The sequence below is a fragment of the Euprymna scolopes genome, chromosome 9, assembly GCF_053919585.1.
Source record: "Euprymna scolopes isolate OS-2025 chromosome 9, ASM5391958v1, whole genome shotgun sequence".
Classification (NCBI taxonomy): domain Eukaryota; kingdom Metazoa; phylum Mollusca; class Cephalopoda; order Sepiida; family Sepiolidae; genus Euprymna; species Euprymna scolopes.
The window spans coordinates 51,833,276-51,853,900 of NC_136490.1; the positions used below are offsets into that span (position 1 = coordinate 51,833,276).

Below are 20,625 nucleotides of genomic sequence, written 5' to 3' on the forward strand. Positions count from 1 at the left end.
ATATATATATATATATATTCAAGCACGTCTGATTCAATACAACGGAATTCTTTTTTTCCGATTTTGTTGGATATGTTTTCATTTCGCCACATATTATGGCGCCCAAAAGCTGTTGTTCAGCCATATTCTTAAGCGCTTTCTATCGGTACATCCGATTGTCGTCAGGAGCGATTGTTGTTGTTGTTGTTTTCTTTTTCTTTATTGAGATTTGGCGTGTTTATAGTTAGTTTTTTTATTTTATTTTATTGGTTATTACGGTGGGTGCAGGATAGGTAGAGGCGAATTATTTTTAATTTCAACTTTAAAATTAATTAAAAGTAAAAATAATAATAATAATTCGCCTCTACCCACTCTGCACCCACCTTTATAACCAATAAAATAAAATCCCAGGTTATTTCCCGGTAAACAGTTTTAATATTAATGCTAGTAAGGAGATGCAGCTTACAGATATAATAAAAGTTTATATTTACAATTTTTTAGACAATTTAAAATTTCGTTTAAGTTTGTGCATACAAAGCGACATTTTTATTTAATAAGAAAAATCAAGTTTTATCATTCCTTTTGTCAGATTAATCTTACCAACGAGAAAAGTGACGAAGGGAAAGGACGGTTAAGGCCTGCAACGGAATGTCGTCGTTGCATACAAGATTTTTAATTAAAATAAACCTAACTATAAGTACACTAAGCCGCAATAAAGAAAAATTAAAACGACAACAATCAACTCTGTCGTGTTCCATGAGACGTGCTTGAAGGATGACTCTCTGCCAAAATATACAAATCTTTTTCTCTCTCTCTCTCTATCTCTCTCTCTCTCTATATATATATATATGCACACACACACTTTTAATCAGGGGATGTCGCTTTTCCAAAATTAAGTCCTCAAGATTATCTATTACTAATTTACTGAAACATAGTCATGATTGTGTAGCGATAGCTAAATTTTTATCTAAAAAGAAATTAAAAAAATATCTTGCTCTACTTTGTATTGAGCACTCTTGGAAATCCCCTGTTATAATTGATTCTCTGGATATTCCTAACTTGACATGCATCTAGGAGAAGGAAAACTCAGATATAAAAAACATGAGGTCTACTGATTTCTTATTGCACATTTCACCGAAAATCGCGAGACACGTGCTATATATATATATATATTGGTGTATAATTCTGAAAGTAATCTATGTTTGCTGTATGATAATGATTATAATAATGTAATAATGGATTTTACTAACAGTCCATTTGCCTCCATTTAATATTAAGATCTGAAGATGGTAATGACATTAAAACAATTCTAAGGGACAATAAACGCATCAGCATTCCATTAATTGTGGATCTAGATATGTGCAAGAATCAATAAATAAATATCTATCTGTACGAATATATAAAACACACATTGTATGTGCGAGCGTGTGGGAGTTCATTCCTTATGAACTCCGAAACAGCTACGAATTTTTTTTTTTTTTTTTTTTTGAATTTCAAACAAATATACTTCATGTGTCTGAGTGTGTTCGTAGATATGTTTTTTTATCAGAATGTCTCAGACGGGTATGGAAAATCGATAATCGAACAAATCCGATGAAAGAAGAAACCGTCCCATTTGGATTAAAGTTAACACCCTTATACAGCCTAACAAGTGCATTTGAGAAATGTTATCACCAAACAGAAAAGCTCGGCATATAAAATCAACAGAGACACGTTCGAAGTGAATGTTTCTTTTTATAGCACAATTGAACCATGATACTTGGCTTTTGCTTTTTAAACTTTAATTCATGCCGTTATATAGAAAAATAATTTGATAAAATCAACAGCAGGTTCTCTACAGTGCAATATAGATACAATGTATTGTGGACTAAGTCACTACAGGAAGGCGTGTGAAGCTTACTCCTGGATCACTGATTTGTCACCGACAACAGCGGCCAATCAATTGATTTCATTTTTTTAAAAATGGACGATTTCACTGATTTTATGACAATAAATATACTGGAAGTGACGAACATTTGTTGATCCTCGTTCAATCCCGGACAACGTCGGGTCTCCCTGTTTATATATATATATATATATATATATATATATTTGTAGTCATCGACATACAGTCCTGTTTCGTTGTATCACAACTTATCAGTGCCGCTAGATTAGCATCTCTCCCTAGCCAAGGATTGAACCTAGAACCACCGTGTTGACAGTCGGCAGTTCTCCCACCCGACCATGAAGGCGACGCCCGTAAATAACTCGTCGGAGTGTCTATTTAAATGGACACCCGCCATATATATTATTAGCTCTATTTCCTATTTGGTTTTATCGACCTTTTACATCTTGTCGAGATTACTTTATAAATATTAAGTCTTTAATATTTATAATATACATTAGTTTTGCCATCTTCGACTATTTTGGTAAACTTAACCGTAATTCTTATTATATATATATATATATATATATATATATATATATATATATATATATATATATATATATATATATATATATAGAGTGTGTGTGTGTGTGTATGTGTGCATCAAATTGTTTATAAAACTGACAACCTTTTTATGAATGGAACACAATCGTTCATCTGTCGCTTCTTTGCCGCAAACGTGTTTTACACTAATTCAAAGTTGTATTGAGCACCGTTTAAAATAAACACTGAAACTAATATACATAATAAATATTATATAAACATTAATATACTTGATATTATTATGTTCAGTTTTTGTGGTTTTGGTCTCATGCTAAGGTTAAACGTTGCGTGAATGACTACCAACTCTCACTGCCTATTACCATTTCATTTGTGCCGCCTGCCAGGATCAGGTTATGATCAACTCATCCTTCCGATGTCTTAAGCGGTCTACCGCATGTCTTTAGACTCTTGACTGAGGTAGAAGCTGGGAAATTAATTGCTGACAGGTTTGGATTCTCCATTATGCTTAGATGCTTACTGCTTGAAGACTGAGGCGCCCCGATTAGAGAATGCGGACAAAGCTGCTCAGGCAATTTTTAAACGGCAAAAGTTCTTTTTTCTTTAGGAGTGCTGGCTTGACCCTCCCATACCTTATGGCCGTTTTTTATATCTTCTTGCGGTGAGCAGAAAGTAAGCACCAACCATACGGTAGTTTGAAGATTTTATGCTGGTAAATGAATTTAATTCGCCAACCTTAATGTGCCTATTTTTTCAAATATGATATGAAATGAAAAAAAGTGCCTAAATGAGAGCCAAATAATAAGGTGAGAACCCATGTATGGATTGATGGACATGGCGTTACATGTGAAGTAAGATTCTTGCTAGACGCCATTGCGGCTGTTTTATACAAGCCTTACATAACATGACCCGCAGCATTTTTATATTATGTCCTTTTTTACAAAATAAATAAATGAAATAAAATGAAAATCTTCACATCGGTAACATTCAACAAAAGCAAATTGTGTATTCTTGATGATTGCGAACTGTTTATCAAGAAAGGAAGATTCGCTTTTATCAGTCAGTGTATGATTGTCTGGTTTATAACCGGTGACATCAATCCTTTGGCAGGGTAATATCAAGCCGGTGATTGCTTGTTTTTTGTTTTTGTTTTGTTTTTTTTTGGTCTTTTTCGGTGCCAATCATGACTGGCGCCGGCAATGTTTTACATCCATTATCCCTTTTGACTGCAAGATAATTCTTCTTATGGTTGCAGGATATCACTGTCAAAGATTTGTCCAGTGGAATGGTCTGAATGGGAATAAGATTCTACTAGGAAGAAGATAAAGAGAAAATAGAAAATGAAAAGGAGAAAGGAATGAGAAAAGGCGGAGAAGATAAGCAAAGGAGAAGAAGAAGAAGAAAAAAAAAAAGAAGAAGAAAAAGGAAGAAGAAGAGGAAGAAGAAGAGGAAGAAGAAGAAGGAAGAGATGACAGACAAGGCGGAGAACATAGACAAAGAGGAGGAGGAAAATAGACAAGGAGGAAGAGAACATAGACAAGGAGGAAGAGAACATAGACAAGGAGGAAGAGAACATAGACAAGGAGGAAGAGAACATAGACAAGGAGGAAGAGAACATAGACAAGGAGGAAGAGAACATAGACAAGGAGGAAGAGAACATAGACAAGGAGGAAGAGATAGGTAAGTATAAAACAGAGAAGTAAAAGAAGAAAATGAAAAACAAAAAAGAATAAACAATGAAGAAGGGGAAAATGAGAAAGAAATAAAATAAAACAAAGAAAAAACGGATAATAAAATGATGAGGAAGATGAAGAATAAGACGAAGGTTAAGAGAATAAACAATTTTCCGTATCATTGATTGGAACAATGGATACGAACTCAGACTATGAAATCAGCTATGCACACTTCAAACGATTGGATCAAACGAAATGACAATCTTTAAAAAGCTGCTAATAACCGAGTCCTATTAGATCTATAGCGTTCAGTTAATAATATAAATGGTTAACTAACGCTTTCATACCAGCCGAAAATCCTTTCGTGACAATCATTTCAACCAGCTATGGACTAACCTGAAGTATCAGTACTAGACAATGAGATATGGTCCGTCCTGGTTCTAATAGCTTCATCTTTTCTATGCATTACCTCTTCCTTTTGAGGGAGAAAGGGCTATTTCGACCATTTTCTCATCATTTTCAGTTCAGCGGTTACTCAAATATCACATTTCTTCTAAAGGTTACGAACTTAAAATATTATATCATATTTAATAACATAAAAACAAATTTTTATAATGCACAAAAGTGTAGTATCTGTTCTTACTACATGCTTTACTTATGTTTGTAACTTTGTGATATAAAGTGGGGGATCACTTTTATGTATTAATTTAATGTAAAATGGTCACCCATTTTACAACCAGTCAGTCTCCAAGCCATTAAAGTCATTCTCCAGATCATTCAAGTTGTTTTTGAAGGATTCCAGTTATTTTTTAAGCATTCAAGTCATTTTTAAGGTCATTCAATTCATCCTTAACTTCATTAAAGTTATTCTAAGTCATTTACTTGTTATTTATTTAAGTCATTACAGCTCATTTTTCGGTCATTTTAGTTTATCTTTAAGAATTTCATGTCATTCCTACGTTCACGCATTCATTCATTACACGAGAGCACGCGACTAATGGCTATCGGCCTTGTTTTAATTTCTCTTTCCTTTTCAGAATGACATCCTACCCTCTCTATTTTTCTACACTTTCCATATCATTTTTACAGCTCTACGCTTTCCATTCCCTTTATCTCAATCTTTGAATATCTTAACTGTCTGACAATAACTAATTTTCACAAGAGACGTTCCGGAATTGTCCAGTATCTCTTTTTGGCTAGATATATATTTCTATTTTTTTATTTTTTTTATTGGTGGATTTTTTTTAAATTTTTGTTTTCTGTAGACAATAACGGTTACAGCGAAACCATTATGTTCTTCGAATTTGCAACACAATAAGAAGCCAGCACGAATCAATGGTCATCTAACTTGACCAAATAACAAATTACAATAACACACCCATATTTATGCAGAGAATTATGAAAACACTATAATAATCGATTAGTCTGTGTTACGCTTAACCGACACGCAACATGGTCTTGAATAAAGGTGATTGTTCGTCCGTTATAAATGTATGGGAGTAAATGTGCACGTAGCAAGCTATTGATGGCTAAGGCAGAAGAGAGTTATTATTTGTGATATAAAAAATAAGATACATAAATACAAAGAGCGTTAAAGAGAACATTTAGAAAAAACATGAATACCAAGAGGTCAAAAGTGTGCTCATAAAATATTAAATATATGAATGCCAAAAGGAATAATAAAAATGGACATCACATTTCGGCCAGCTCATCCTCTGGCCTTCTTCAGGTGGTTAACCGTAACGGGATAGGAATACTGAGACTTGTAACTGTATCCCCAGTATTCGGGGCCTGAGCACAGTGGGTAGAGGCCTTGAATCTCTACAGCCCCAGGCTAGCATTGTCCGAGGATAGCGGTTTCAATCCTACTCAAAGTAGGTCAGAGGATTAGTTGGCCTAAACGTGGCGAGACAACAACAAATATGAAAGGCAGTAATTACTGGGATACAGTTACACTCACCATTTCTATTCTGTCATGGTTAACCACTTGAAGAAGGCCAGAGAAGGACTTGGCCGAAACGTGGTGAAGCAACAACCATGACGATGAGGATAACAGTCCACAAAAAAAAAATTAATACACAAATTATGAAGCCTTATTTCAAAGGAGGAAAAAACAATTTTTTAATAGAATATATAATATAAAACTCGTCTGTCTGTCTGTCTGCATGTATGTATGCCTAAAACTTTCGATAGATGCAACGGATTTTCACGAGATCAGTATCGATTTCAAGCTCGACCCTTCGGACGACAAATAATTGACTAAAACCCTGAATTCCTTCGACCCTGTCGGTGGGGCATTAAAATACGCTGACTGCCCCCCTGCAGAGGGTAAAAGTCCCTCAATGGGGGTCCTGGATATGAACTTAAACTATATCCAGTGGTGAGGTCCCAGCTTGTGGGCTTTGGAGAGTGTGGAGCCACCCTTTAATTACCATTGCTCCCAGGTCCACTCTGACCCGAAGTGGTAGTACCTGTTAGGGTCCCAACTATGGGTTAAATAGAAACCGACTTGAAAACAACAAATATATTCTATTAAAAAAAATTTTCTTCAAAATCTTCGGATTCGGCATTAAATAACCCGAAAAGGGTTGATATGTCGTAAAACAAAAACAACCAACCAACCTGAATTCCTTCATCCTCCACTGTGCACTTTTCTGTAAAGAAGGGTCACTTTTTTGCCGATATTTTCGAAAGCCATCTCCCCTTTTTGATTGACTAGCCTAATGTAAACCTTCGCCTCTCCCAGTTTGGTGGTGGATGCAACGCAAAGACGTCACTTTGTTTTTTCGCATTCTTTTCCTCCTTAGCGGTACGGGTTCGAGCCTGCCTGCTTTCTACCACTTTTTTTTTTTTTTTGCTCAGCACACACCTCCAAACACCCGGACAAAACCAGGCACTCAGACTAGTAATATAAAAAAAATGACACCTTTAAAATATATTGTTGTCATGTGACAGTTCCTTGAGCTACACAAATACTAAGGTGTCACCACTTATTAAGTCTAAAGTTCATTCGAAGATAAGGGTGAAATAAGTGTTAGGTGGGCAGTGATTGGCAATGATGGTAGTGATTAGGTAAAATTTGATTATTTAAGAGAGCGGCTCAGCAATTTGTTTACATAGACTTGAAAACGACTAGTCAGCTAGGATGCAGCCATGCGATTTGTAGTTCTGAAAAAGAAGCGACTAGAATAGGAAGCTGAAATATGATGAGGTATCAAAACAGCGACTTGATGGATACCCCTAGACAAAGGAGTCAAATGAGCCAAAATAAAAGAAACCGGGGATATATTAGACAATTCTGAAGAACATATACCATAACAGTATTTATAGAAAAGACTGAGACTAGCAACATCACGTCTGCGAGAGAGAAGTTGCTGAAAAGAAGATAGAGTGTGACCTATTAAATTGCAAATACGTTTCTGTACCTTATCAAGAACTCAAATGCGACAAAACTTCAATAATAATGCATATATATATATATATATATACTAGCATGGGTGCCCGGCGTTGCCCGAGTGTTTGGAGGTGTATGCTGAGCAAAAAAAAACAGAACAAAAAAACGGTCAATTTTTTTAAATTCAACCCCTATCATTTATTGTTTGGAGCTCAAATCAAGTTATTAAGTTAACCACCAAATTTCTAGCCGAAAACCAATCACATAGATTTTCCCAAATCTCAGTACCCTGTATATTAAATTTCGAGTCTGTAGACTAAAAATTGACAGAGTTATTGCGTAGGGAAATGTACACACACACAGACACTTATATATATATATATATATATATGAAAATATATGAAATTTTTTTGTGTTTCGTCTCTGTAAACAATTGGCACGCTAAAATGAGGATAAATGCAGAAACTTCCGTGTAGCTTACTTGCTGTATATTTTCATAACTTACAACCAAACTGTGCTCATGAAGTAAAGTAAATACTGAAAATTGAGAAATAAAATATTATATTACCTTAAAACATTTTATGTGCGAAGATGATCTAACTGTAACGTTAAGGAGCCAACACGTTGGAGCCTCAGTCACAAAGTGGACAAAGAATAGAAAACTTCAACCCGCTTTTAGGTGGTACAACGACATTTATTTTCTCACTCTCCCACCATGCCTGACCTCATGCTCTCGAACGTAATCCACGTCTCTAAAGTTATTTTCTTCTCAAACATACTCTCTCCTTTTTCCTTACTGTGACTGACAGTGTAATTTCGCTTATGGATCCGTAATTGCCTCCATCCGTCCGTGCTATGTTGCATAACAAAACCAGTAAAGCTCTCATATGTATGATTTATTCCTACGTTTATGTTTGTTTTTCCTTCTGTTTTTTTTTTATACATCCTGTCTCTAAAACGTTTCATTTTATGTCGTATAGTGTATTATATACTCGACAATGAACATGCAAAAGCTTTTGATATATTGACTCTTGTTATAAATCCTTTCACACCTGAGGGTCATGCTTGGTTAATGATATGGATTCATCTGACCTCTGTTATTTGATAATCCTTTTGTGTCTTAATTAAGTAGCAGTTCTGAGTAGTTCTAAGAGCAAAAACATACGATCCTTCTGTTATCCCTGGTTCCTTCTGGCAATGCTACAACAAAAGACAATTTAGATATAAAAATAGAAGGTTGGACATTTTCTTTCTTCCATTTTTTTCCCCCTTGGATACATTTTAAACAGTGGTTTTGCCTAGAAAAAGATTTCCCTTGTTCTTATGATTTCCAAATAGGTCTTTAGTTTCAGCTTTTTTTTTTTTTCTTTTATTCTTTGTTCTGTTTGTTGAGTAGATAACCACTGTGTTTCAGAGTCTGTTTCGAATACTTGCATAATTGGATCATTCTTAAAGGGGCCTTGAAATAAATAGCTATAATCTTGCTGCCCAATATAAAATCAATTCTGCCATGTAAAAATGTGCGTTAGTCCATTAGAAATAAGGTGATATTTGTTACTAATCCAACTTCGGATCATTCTTTTATCATAATATTGGTTATACCCCTTCTTAACCCTTGTCCCTTTAAGAGAAATAAAAAAGGCTCCTTAAATGCAGTGTTCTGTCCAATTGGTTAGTTTGGTTTGCTTTACGGCATATCAACTTTATTCAGATTATTTAATGGAAAATCCGATCATTTTGGTAAGGTTTTATGCTTCAAGTTTTTTATATCTTTAAATATTTATTCACGGTGTTTGGTTTGATTGTTTTGTTTTATAGCATATCAACATTTTTAGGGTTATTTAATTCAAAATCTGGTCATTTAATGCCAAATTCGATCATTTGTGACATTTCCGGGTCACCAGCAACCAGATGTGAATCCTCACCGATCGCTAATGGGGATCTCCTTGTCAAATATGCATCGTGCTCATTCTTCAAAGGGAATTCTTCACAGGATCTCTCGGCACAGCAGGATTCGTTGATAGGTTTGACTTTGACAAACCTATCAACGAATTGATATGCCACTGTCACGCTGGAAGTAAATAGATTTTTATGCACACAAAAGAAAGACAGACTCAGATATCTCTATTCTACTTGGTTAATTCAGGTTAGATATACAAAATATGATATACACATATTCAATTCTTCAGTTGTTGATTTTTAACAAACACTATTGAGTCCCTATTAGATCTAATTACTCTACGTTTTTGCAGTGGTGATGGATGGGAAGAGAGGGGTGGCGACGACTCTTCAATTAGGATTAGACTCACTCAGAACTCAGCTCTAACTCTCTCCAACAAGGGATTTTGGTGCAGGGATTCGCTTATGTAAGTAGGTATCGAGGTAGAATAGCTTGCTCCCTAGACCAATCACTATTGGTTGTGTCATTCTAGGGGAATCCCCGTGTGTGTGTGTGTGTGTGTGCCCTGTGAATCTGCAACCCCTCCTCACTGGCCTCCCAATCGGGTATTATACTCAGAGGCCAGGCGTTCCTGCGTTGGGGCTCGCTGGCATCGGAAACAAAATTATCTTTCATTAAGTCTCTCAAAGTGACATTAAATTGTCACTTTCACCAAACAATCAACTCTTCCTTTCAGCAGGGTCTGCCGCTGCTGCCCGGGCATACAATAATACTTAAGAAATAACACAAGCATAGTTGCCCTGCATTCTCCAGAGTTTTGGGAGTCTCGACCTCCCCTAGATGGGGAGCCCTACCGCTCCTTGGGACGGTCATGTCACACATTTTGGTAAGGTTTTATGCTTCAAGTTCTTCATATCTTTAAATATTTATTCACGATGTTTGGTTTGATGGTTTTGTTTTATGGCATATCAACATTTTGGGGTTATTTAATTTGAAATCTGGTCATTTTATGCTTCAACTTATTTATATCTTCAAATATTTATTCATGGTACTTGGTTTGGTTGCTTTGTGAAGGAAAATAGACTTGGGGGGGGGGCTTTGCAGACCATGATTGAGTTTTGCTATCCGTCCAATTTGATTGCTGAACACTTTTGTGACTGCCTACATAATATGTCTGTTTGTAAAGGCATAAAGACTTAAATTCTCTTATTTCTTCTGTAGCTGTTAGGTTGTATTGATTCAGACTTTAAAGCTAACTTAGATATGGAATTCGAATCGTGTGACCTGCAGAACAGTTATCCCTCACATGGAGGGTTCCCACAAAAGGATGAAACATATGGATAAGAATGAAAAATATTAATCAGGATATTGCTTTATAGATTTACCATTTATTTATATATCTGTTTGTTCTTTGCTAATGAAGTAAGAGATGGTTTTGTAGTCGAGTTCAAATCTCCCAACCAATGTTAATCGTGACTCTTTACACTGATGATTCCCGAAAGGATGAAACATTAGTGTCTATTGGAACTTTAAAAAAATAATTATCACAATAATTCTGTCATTCCCTTAAAAAACTGTGTTCTTATTGTTGAGCACGTTACGTTGAAATAAAATTAGTCAGTTGCTTAAAATGATATGGTCACTCACAGCTTTCTTGAATTACTTTTACACTTCATATTAATGTTAATTTCAACTATATCCTTGCCGACGTTCACGTTCGCCAAGCGGTTTGTTCTTACTAATGGAATCAAAGATGGCTTTTTCACCAACAGTAATCGTGAATGTCCACCGATGATTCCCGAAAGGACTAAACACTAGTGTTTGTAGGTATTAAAAAAAATAACTATAGCAATAATTATATACACTAGCAGTTCAGCTTGGCTTTGCTCGGTCTCTATGTACTGTTCATAACTTTGTTTTTTTTATTTTTTTATTTTTTTTTATTTTTACATGGGCATTACAACTTATCAAGGCCTTCAAGCCACTCGAGGATAAGAGTTAAAGAGTGTACAGTAGATATTGGACAATATAGTAATCATTAGTAATAGAAATTTGGTTAATTTGTTAACTTATATGGAACGGCTCATCCAAAACTTGTTTACGTTAGAATTGAAGACAACCATATTGTAATCAGCTGGAAAGCAGGAAAGCGGAAGATCAATTCTTTCAACTTTGACCGCTTGGCAGCCTAATTCTCACTCAAAAATTGATTAAAAAGCTTGCTGCATGTCTGAATACGCTTTATGTAAAATTTCAAATGTTTATACCCAAAATTAGCTGAATAGTTTGCTAGAGACCGCAGAGGTTATATCTTTTGAACTTTGACCCCTTGGCAACTAAAATTTCGGCCAAAAAATCGATTGAAAGCTTGCCCTATGTCTAAATATGTAAAATTTCAAATGTTTAGACCAAAAATTGGCTGAGTAATTTGATAGAGACCGCAGAGGTCAAATTTTATTAATTTGGACACCAATTTGTACCCCCTTGACATTTATGTTGGGCTCAAGTCAAATTAAAAAGTTTGATCCATGTCCAAGTAACCTACATCTAAAATTTGAAGTATTTAGACCTAAAATTGGTAGAGGAGTTAGGTAGAGTTTTCAACGATCAAATTGTTGAACTTTGACCCCTTGACAGCAAAATTTCCGGCCGAAAACGGATTAAAAACATATGTTAACTCTTGCGTGTGTAGACTGAAAATTGACAGAATAGTATGGTAGGGATATGTACACACACAGACAATTTCACTTTTATAGATATATCTTACCAATCATTTCTTCAAAAATAATACTTCGGTACATTTTACAGATCTGTCTTGTTCATGGTGAACAATAACATGAGTAAAAGCTATTATAATAAAATTGTAACATTTTAAAAACATAGAGCTTCTAGTTTACACAAAGATTGAAAAATAATCCTACAAGTATTTTTTCCTAAAACCTTTATATATAGTCTTTGAACTTTTTAACCTTTAAAACTATACAAAAAAAAATTATCATTCGTTAGAAAACCATCCAGTCAGTAAGTCACCTGCAATCACTGCATCATCTCGCTCTCGAATTTACTATAGTACTAATAATTTATTTGTTAAGGGATCATCAGTTGTTTACCATTAAACACTGTTTCGGGAGATTTAAAAACAGTATATTACATCATCGCGCCCCAGCAGTCTTGATCAAACACCACCTCCCTTAATCTTAGGAAGAAGACATGTTACAAACATTTGATCCAATTTCCTATTTTAATTGCAATTACCAACCTTTTCATGCTATAAAAATGAATTTCTTACCTGTGTGATTCATCAATTTTCAAATTAAAAATGGATATATTTTTTAATTTATCAGTCTTGTATTTATAAGGTAAGAATTAATCCATTTAACTACTTATCACCCCCACTATTATTATTTTGTATATTTACATTCTTATTTATTTAAAATTAAATATATAAGGGTTAAAAATATTTATACATATATACATTTTTTTTAAAGTATATGTAATTTTAAATACATTTTATATATTGCTAATATAGTTTTGGATTTCCTTTATTAATATAGTATGGTTATGAATTCATTTTTATAACATGAATAGGATAGGCTAATTAATTAAGAATAGGAAACTAGATCTAATATCTGTAACATATTTTCTTAAGATTAAGGGAGGTGGTTTTTAATCAACACTGCTGCGAAGCTATGATTTACTACACAGTTTTGTTTTTAAATTCCCGAAAAAGTGTTTCATGGTAAACAACTGATGATCCCTTAAATTAACATTAGTACTATAGTGAATTCGAGAGAGCAAGTTGATGCATTGATAGCAGGTGATTAAACGACTTACTGACTTAATAGTTTTCTAACGAATGATAAATATAAAAATTAAATAAGTTTATTTATATAGTTTTAAAGGTAAAAACACTCCCAAGACTATATATCTATGAGATCCGGCAAATAGCCTGATTATTTCCTGTGGGAATTAAACATTGATGTCTTGTATAGCTTACTTGCCATGGATATATTTTCATACTCAAACTGAGCTCTACTCACACATTGCGTCCTTTTTAAGTAAATACTGAAAACAAATGTGAGCAATATACAAGGTGTCCTAATAAAATGTATACACTCTTTAAATGGCCATAAAACCAACATTTATTGTAAGAAAAAAGTTTCATAGATCAAAATAATGTGAACAAATATAGAAACCAGCTAATTATCGCAAGTGTTAAAATTGTTGGCCATTGTGGTCCATGAACAGCTGACAATGCTCGCTGATGTAATCAAACACGTTCCTAATCAGTCCAATTGGAATATTGACTCATCTTCTTTCAATGGTCGCTTTCAACTAATTCATTGTAGCTCGTTTCCTGGTGTGAACCCTGTGTTTAACATGCTCCCCATCCTCCCACCCGCCCCAACAAAGAGAAAAATCCATAGGGAGGTGGTCAAATCTTGTGAGCGTGGATAATACTCTATACTTCCTCTTCATCCTACCTATCTGTTTCGCAGGTGACTATCAATATATGCTTTTACGTTATATAGTGGGGAAGTGCTCCATCCTGCTGGAAGTGCCATTCTGTATTCCTAAACATCTCTTGGGAACGTGGCATAGCGTATTGAAATATCAACTTGAGATAATTAAAAGAGCGTATACATTTTATTGGGACACCCTATATTGTATCATTTCATATTTTTATGTTTGTATATACAGAAAATAATTATGTATATTTATTTTATTATTATGTCATGTATCTACATAACATTTTATGTAAATAATTTCAGTATTTACTTTGACAGTGCTCGCTACGTAAGTAAAGCTATGTAATAAGTATTTAAAATATATATCGCAATTAAGCTACACAGAATTTTCCACGTTTCATCCTCGTGAGGATTCGTCGGTAGCCTCACGAATTCTTACGAGGACGGAATGTGGAAAATCCTTTAAACTTAATTGCCATATATATTTTAAAAACACATATATTCATAAATGTTTTTCGTCATTTACAGAGGGAAGAATATGTATTCAACATTAACAATATAATACAAACCAAAAAACAAAACAAAAAAAAAAACAATTTATATAGGTCATTTCAAGAAACACTATTGATAGAAACTAGAACCAGCTCCTAGTGTAAATAATACAGAACCCTTCGCTTCTTGCGTATTCCGAATACCAGTGGTACTATTCTAATACTCATATACAGCATCCAAGTAGTTTTAATACTTGTAATACTAATCACATTTATCATTGCAACCTTCAAACATATGTCGTAATGTTTTTTTGGTTCTTACATTTTAGCGATAATTGTATTACTGATATTATCCCCCCTAAATCTTGTCATAGTAAATTACGCAGATGAGCCGTATTGACGTGGATAACTATGAGACAGAGGGGGGGGGGAGATAAATATACATGTAAACAACAAATGATTTGGGAAATATTGACGGATAGTTAACACTTACCAAGAGCATTCTCAAAAGAGTGGTACAGTTAGCATTCCAGAACAAGAAATAACCGAGTTCAAGTTTGAAAGAGAGATTTAGTGCCTTTCGCTGTAAAAGAAAAGAAAAAAAAATTAGTATTTTTTTAATTAAGTCAATTTTCAATGCATTCATTCGCGTTGCAAAATAGAATTAATATCAATATTCACAAATTGTAAAGTGTCTTTCTTCTTTCGCAATCAAAGTAATTTTTCACTCTCTCCCGTCATGGCCACAAATTAATTCTCTTTCTTTTTTCGTAGTTTGCCATGGTATGCAAACGAAATGGCAATAACAATTTCCTAATTTTGAAATATTTAAAAATCTATAGACAATCATCTATTGGACCTTATTTTAGAAATTTGGCATTTATTGATTTGTTTATTAGATTAAACAAACCAGGATACATTCTAGTTCTTAATTGCTTGCTTGTTTGCACACAAGTTAGATAGCTTGTTATATTCTTTAATATTTTATACGAGTTATCTCTTCCTGGTGATTATTTGTAAATGTTCATATTAGCAGTTGTCTAAGCAGAGTTAGATATTATTTTGATAAATTGTAGTGAAGTATGTTATTATATAAAAAAAAAACATGAATAGAATGGATAACTTCGTCCGTGGATAAAGGCGTTGAATCTCCACGGTTCCAGGTGAGCATTGCTTGAAGATAGCGGTTTCAATCCTACTCAAGGTCGGACAGACGATTAATTGGTCAAAACGCGGTGAGACGACAACTGTGGAAGACAGTAATTACTGAGAATACAGAGAGACTCAGCATTCCTATCCCATTGTGGTTAATCATTTGATGAAGGCCAGAGGTATAGTTGACCGAAACGTCATAAAACAACTATAAAGAGGAGGATAACAGTTTGCAAATAAATATAGAAAGAAAAAAATGGACAACATTTGAATATTTATTTATTTGTTGAAATTGGACTTAAAGACAACGAGAGAATAAACTACAAAGAAACAGTTTCATAATAAGATATTCCAAGACGAAAGTTCTTCTGGTTTTAGATCAAAAAGAAAGGAAAATTCTTTGCATTTTTTTTACTCTTATTCTCTGCAAGCAAGGCACAGTGCCACTTGAACGTAACGGGGTAGCCTTTGGAACCATTTCTACGGAGACTATGTAGGGAGTTGAGCAGCAAGATGTCTGTTTACATTTGAACTTCTGAATATTAATACTGTCTGGGAAGCAGGAAACAGGGAGAAAATGTCAAAGTATAGCAGTTAAATGAAAAAAAACTAAAAAAGTACAAGGTTCTCAGTTATCTTGGGAGATCAATAGTGAGAGGGTGGGATATTGCAGCTTGTTGGGTTGGTCATGTACACTGAAAGTCGTGGTAGAAGAGTAGTTCCTGGTGTGGATTTTTTATGGGCATAAAAGAGATTGGAGTTCAGTTGAACACCTTTCACGTATTCAGTTGGAAATTTTGTATAGGTCATGCTCGACTAAAAGGTTTGAAGATTTGGAAAGTTCTAAACAAAGGAAGCTCAGGATGATGACAGCAGCCGAAACCTTGTAAAGATAACGACCAAGATGAGAACAGTTTTCCAAACAATCCAAGTCATACACTATTAGTTTGGTTGGTCAATCCTTGTAAAATGATTAATTTATTAATGTTGAATGATTCGGAAGCTGTAAACAAAGCGGTTTTGGCAATTTGGCAGGGGACAATACTGTTCTGTTCCAGTTTAGCTTGGTATGCTAATCTATCTGAAATGAGAAATATATTGGTTCTGGCAGCAAGCGATAACTTTAATTTGGCACAAAGATCTCCATTAGTCAATTTGCTGAGAACACATCCCAGGAGTAAGAGCAGGAAGTCAAGCAAGAAAAGGAAGCAAGCAAGATGAAAGACAGAAAACAAATTGTAATCACGATAATCACATAATGTGCATCCCCATGGTCCTCACTTCTGTTTGATAAATCTAGTTTTTGTCGACTTGCCACACTTCATGCTATATATATATATATATATATATATATATATATATATATATCATGATGTTGATCTCACGAGGAGGTCAACCCTTGATTTTCGACCAGAAAGATCACAAATTTACGAAATACTTCATGTATAGGGACGACTCTCGTTTTATACATTTTTCTGAGCAATTACGACATGTTTGTTCATACTTGATCATACTTATTAAACCATTATTATGCATTTTGCCTATCATTCTGAGAGAACTTGAATGCCCACTAGCGTGAACTTGAATGCCAACTAGACACTATCCTCGAGTGTCTAAGGTCTCTCTGTCCAGGGGTGTGGGAATTGAGATTCCCAGGCTAACTCGATTGTCGCCCTTTAACTCAGAGAGCGACCTAGCTACGTCACTTCCTGTTTCTGATATTTCTTTCTCTTTCGCGCTGGACCCTCAAGCAGTAAAGATGTACCCGATACCGCTCCTGGTGGGGGACTAACTCGTCAGCTTCTCATCAATCGCAAGTAACGAACTCTTATTTCTCAACGAACTCTCATTCTTTCTATCTCTTTCTTAATATTTCTCATGTATATTTATGTAAATAAATCACATTCCTTTGCTGATATATACCGGTATGTTTTCGTCATCATTATGCGACCATTCGCTTTTTTCAATCCTTCTACCATTCAATGCATTCACCAATACACAATGGGGACGGGATAGTCCATCACGCAAGCAGACCATCGTCTCCCTTACCTCAACAGGGGTTTGTCAAAACAACCTAGCACGAAGATACTTTTCCCTAGAAATAAACCCTGACCAAATATTAAAAATCACATAGAAGAAATATCTCCTCGGTATGGATAGCCCGCACTGGCTATTACAAGGAATGGTGAACTTTTTCCAAGTAACAGTACGAAGCTGGATACTCTGCCAGGTAAGGTGAATGCTCGTCCTGGAATCTGATACGATCAATAGACCACATGTCAGATATTACGTATTTGGATGGTCGATTGGGAGGAAGAAAGTTATGTTCTCAACTTTTTTACTAACTTGGTGTTTGACAGGCAAAGAAGAACCTTAAGCAGCAACGACGACAGAAAAAGCAGCAAGCCATAGGAACGCAAACCGATAAATTGAGTATGACTCTTCTGGGGTTTGACCCCTTATTATTTCACACACTACACCTTATTACATTTCTGCAAGGAGAGCACTTAAATGCCTACTAGAAACTATCATCAAGTGTCTACGGTCTCTCTGTACAGAGGTTTTCCAAGTAAACCTAACATGGAGGTCATCCATTATATAAATCCATTATATAAATCCCATCTGTCTGTTAAAATGAGGCGACGGATTTCCACGAGATGGGTATAGTTGTGAAGTTCGACACTTCGGACGATAAATATTGAAAAATTGGTTAAAAACACCCTCAACTGAGCACTTTCTACAAGGAGGGATCGCTTTTTTCGCCGATATTTTTTAAAGTCATCCCCTCTTTTCGATTTAGTAGCCTTAATCTAAACTTTTGCCACTTTCGGTTTGGTGATGGACGCAAGGACAAAAACATCACGTTTTTTTTTCACGTTCTTTACCTCCTTCACGGTATGGGTTCGAGCCTGCCTGCCCAACACACACCTCCAAACATCCAGGCAACGCCAAGCATCCAGCCTAGTTTCCCTATCAATAAACCCTGCTAAAATATAAAAAAACCTCATAGTATCTGCTGACTAAACAAGATCTACTCTGTATGTCTAACCGACATTTGGTTTTTCAAGGAATGGTGCATCTTCTCCAAGTGATATTACCTTAAGTAACAGCACAACGTATGATAATCCACCAGACTAGAGGAATTCTTTTCCTGGAATCTGGTAAAATAAAGAGATTACAAGAAAGTTATAGCATTTAAATAGTCAATTACGGAGAGGAAAATCATGTTCTCAACTTTTTTTTACTAACTCAATGTTTGAGCGGTAAAGCAATATTCAAATATCTATGCATCTTATGTAAAAAATCAGTAAGGGGCCCGTTGATTTTTAAGAACGTCGACTAAAGTAAAACGAACCAAGAAAAACAAGATTGCTTCCTTGTAGACTACAAGATTGTTGAGTACTTGTCGAACATTAAGCAATAAAGTTTTATTCATTCTGTTCATCATTTTCAAGGCGCATATAGTAGTGTTTATCACTCACGTGTCAGATTTATAGGAGGTAGAGTGAGTGGAGAAGTCTGCGACAAGATATTTGTTTCTAGTACATTTAAATTTCTGCACAATGGTAAAGAAAAACATGCGACGACACGAAAGGAATTTTGAAGCCAACCAGTTTTTTTTAAAAAGAAGCTATCAGATTAGAAAGATTTCCAGCATCTTCAGACATATATGATAAATGGGTGGGATTTTGCTGATTGACGAATTGGTTGGACATATTTACGCCGAGGTGCATCAAGTTCGTCAGGGCATCAGTTACATCTGAGGAATTATTACTATTGAATTTAGAACTCCACAAATGGGAAATTCTTTGAAAGAAACTTTGTTCAGGGAAATTTGGTTTGATGTTAGGCATAAAGAAATAAAGGAAATTCTGAATTTCTGAGATGAGAATTGGTAATTTGTATTATTTTAATTATTTGGACTGGTCTTCTTATCTTGAGCGTTATTTGCTTAACATTTCAGTCTATGTAACCTCCGACCTTCTTCAGGTGTATCTTGTTTAGCTTAACGTCTGTACGGAATTTTGAATGGAACCATTTATTTCATCCACGGTAGTAACATGATTTCATTCCGTCAGCCATGACATGGTAGAAGCCTTAATTTTTAATTGTATTTTAGTATCGCCCACATTGAGTGTTTAAATTCCAGAAGAATTTAACTTAGAACTGTCAAATCTGCTAGCATAACAGATAAGGTACTAAGCAAAATTCAATTCTAAGTGATAATTTTGAAAAGATGTACTTGAATCAGATAGATGGTTACATCGGCTGAAACGTTGTGAAAATAACAACAAAGATATTTGCATTCATTTTTTTGCGGACTGTTATCCTCATCAGCATAATTATTGTTGTTGTTTCACCACGTTTCGGCCAACTCATCCTCTGGCCTTCTTTAGGTGATTAATTGTGATGGGATAGAAATGTTGAGTCTTGTAAATGTATCCCCAGTAATTACTGCCTTTCATAGTTGTCTCACCACGTTTTTTTGGTCAATTAATCCTCTGGCCAGCTTCGGTAGGACTGAAACCGCTATTTTCAGAAAATGCTTGCATGGAACCATACAGATTCAATGCCTGATTCACAGACCTGAAGAAAAAACATAGCAACTAAAATGTTTAAAATAGTGAAAATGGTTAGAATGATACAATACGTAATACTTTGGCTTGATATTTATACTATATCTACAACATATGCTTCTCATATCTTAAAGGTTAGGGTTCTAGACTAACAACATATATTTTTAAATCAATTAAAAGTGCTTTTTAATTATTATCTCTTTTTTCAGAAGGTGATTAATTTCTTCTTTTTTTAATTTTTATCTATTACTCTAACGTGTCAAACAGAATAATGTTTACTGAATAAACAGACATTACAATCCAGCGATTAGGATCTTATTAATTATAAATGTAAAATTAATACTAACATTATTTACGATTTTACTGCTCAACTCCGGACAGAGGTCCGGCTATTAATATAAATAATATAAAGCTGAACGTCTGTGTGTGTATCTGGTCACGAATAGGATCCTATATGGTTGACTATTATACAAAACTGATAATATATAATGATAGAAGATGTATCGAGACACAGGAATGGGTATGTTTGATCTGGCATAATGATGATTCATTAAAATTGTTG

At 34.8% G+C, this 20,625-nt stretch overlaps 1 protein-coding gene across 1 annotated transcript in view; it reads right to left on the minus strand.

Moving 5' to 3' along the window:
* The window catches only part of LOC145284538 (thrombospondin type-1 domain-containing protein 7A-like), a 1,985,627-nt gene that overhangs the window by 1,560,297 nt on the left and 404,705 nt on the right, over positions 1 to 20,625 (minus strand). Inside the window, exon 2 of the mRNA XM_080133436.1 lies at positions 14,828 to 14,917. The gene's annotated coding sequence lies outside the window, so the exon portion shown is untranslated. The remainder of the gene's footprint in view (positions 1 to 14,827; positions 14,918 to 20,625) is intronic.